The sequence below is a fragment of the Chrysochloris asiatica genome, unplaced genomic scaffold (assembly GCF_000296735.1).
Source record: "Chrysochloris asiatica unplaced genomic scaffold, ChrAsi1.0 scaffold00103, whole genome shotgun sequence".
NCBI lineage: Eukaryota > Metazoa > Chordata > Mammalia > Afrosoricida > Chrysochloridae > Chrysochloris > Chrysochloris asiatica.
In genome coordinates, this window is record NW_006408621.1 from 6,856,849 (window position 1) to 6,859,350 (window position 2,502).

A 2,502-nucleotide genomic window follows, 5' to 3' on the forward strand; every position below is an offset into this window, starting at 1 on the left:
AAAATATAATTAGACTATAGATAAGGGTTGTGAGAATCTACAGTTATATAAATAAGAAGTCTGATCAGTAAAATAGGGAAATTGTTTTGATAAGCTTCAGCTTCCCTGAGAAAGGATGTTTCTGTAGGAGGAAGCTAAAGAAGTATAAATTGCATCTGACAGTTAGGCTTGATGGCTTAAGATTTGACTAATAAAGGTTAAGAGACATGTAAAGGTTAACTTGCTTCTCAGAGAAAAGAACAGATTTATGTAGGAACAAATGTTTAACTAAAAGGTTTCAAGGTGCCTGAATGTCTCTTATGCCTTGAGATAATGTCTTTGTTGTGACTTCTCATCCCTGTTGTAAATTTAAAAGTTGTAAACCGTAAGGAATGTTCCCCAAGATAGATTGTACCTTGATGTCATTGATTGCTGTGAAAACAATGTTTTTTGTTTCTGTAACGGTATATAAGAAGATGTTAAGAGAAGTAGAGGTAGAGAGATATAGAAGTAGTAATATTAAAGTATGTAAGAAGAAAACCCATAGACTCCGTGTATTTCGCCGACGTCGCACATGCTTTCGGAAAAACCCTGGAATAAGTTTGCTGGGGCTGGCTCCCGGCAAGAATGTAAGACGATAGAAAAGTATTCTTTTGGAAAGAATGAAATAGTTCTACAAGGATGTATAAGAAAAAGGATTCAGGCAATGCCTCTGGGGCAACAAACAGGATATTTGAAAGACATGAGAGGTAGAAACATTTTGCTTTATGCCATTTCAAACAATAAAATGGATAAATGTTACATCATGAAGCTGTAATAACTAGTAAAAATTTAAATAAAAAATAAAGTTAAAAATGATAAAATTCAAATTTCAACATGATTTTTTATCTGCATTTCTGTACAAAGAACTGGGATATTAGTCAAGTGGCTTAGCTTAGTGTTTTGTTATATGGAAACTGATTATTTCATCATTTATTGATTATGAGAAGTTCTCAACTTCCCATAGTCTTTTGGTATTGTCCTACTAGAGGTGAGCTTTAAGAGAACAGGAATGGTGTTTGTGTTGCTCCTTGTTCAATCCCTAATGCCCCTTTTTTTTTTCTTGTTTTTCTTGTGAGGTTTACATGGGAGAACATCAGCTTTACACTCATCCTATCGTATTTTGTTTCATTGCAATGTATAATCCCCTCAATGCATCATCAAATAACCCCAAAGGTACACCACACAGGTCCGCCTCCCCCACCCCACCCCACCCCACCCCACCCTAGCCATCAGCACACAGCCCTTCTCCCTCTCTGAGTCCAGTGTCTCCAGCTACTCCATCTGTCCACATCATCTTCTCTGTCTCCATCCCTGGCATCACTGCCTCACTGGGTAGGGTCCCACTCTCCATTCTTCTCATTTGATAGTCCCAGGGACCTCTGCTCCTGGGCTGCAAAATCAATCACTTTCCTCCTTTCATCAAAAAACATTTACATCTATAGTTCCTAGCCTCACAGTCAGACCTGATGGCAATTATTCACTATTGTACCACAAGAGTCTTATCCCCATTTCCTTTTGCCAGCCTGGTCTCAAAGGATTGGAAATCATTCAGTGGTGATTCTGCCTTTCCCCCACCCAGTTTGGAACTAGGCTCCCTCTTGAAAGCCTGTAAGCTGGTCACTTTTTGTTTTATAGGTGCCCCCCCCCCATTTTGGGTAGCCAATTTCTATGTTGCCCATCCCTGTCAACCCTGTGTACAAAGGGGATGGGAGTGATCCTCGCTGTAAGATTTGTTCTCTTTTTTTAGCTACTACATCCATAAGTATAGGTAAAGTTCATCAAATTATAACAAGTTCCTTTTTTTCCCCTTCTTCTTTCTTCTTCTAGTTGAGTTCTGATCATCCAGCCATTGAAGTCAGGTCAAGTGGGTACTATCTGCAAATGTGGGTATTCTTGTGCATCTCCCCTCATTTCATATCAGCTGGATATTTCATTATCCACTCTAGTCCTCTGAGGCCATGTCACTGCCTCTGGCCCAGGAGTCCCCAGCTCTTGCCATATTGCTGGCCTTCCAGGTCTCTACCCAGGTTCACAGGGGTCTATTGAAGGTGGTCAGACTTAGCTTGCAACTTCATTGCTGTTTTTTTACCCCTCTTCCCTTATCAGTGACCAAGGTGGTCACCATCCAGATCACATGGCTGCACATGTATTCCTCTTGAGTCTCAGTCTTGAAAGGGGGTTGCTCTGAGGGGTCCCACTTGGTCATGATGTATTATTTTTTTTGATGTGCTGCTGGATTCTGTTGGCTAGGATTTTGTTTAGAATTTTTGTGTCTATGTTCATGAGGAATATTGGTGTGTAGTTTTCTTTCTTAGTGATGTCCTTCCCTGGTTTGGGTATGAGGGTTATGCTGGCGTCATAAACAGTGTTAAGAAGTTTTCCGCCCTCTTCTATATTCTGGAATAATTTGAGTAGAATTGGTGACAGCTCTTCCCTGAATGTTTGGTAGAACTCACCAGTGAAGCCGTCTGGGCCTGGACT

General features: G+C 40.5%; 1 pseudogene; it reads left to right on the forward strand.

Moving 5' to 3' along the window:
• The first annotated feature begins 553 nt into the window (after window positions 1-553).
• LOC102827426 overlaps window positions 554-2,502 on the forward strand; it is a 47,101-nt pseudogene continuing 45,152 nt past the window's right edge.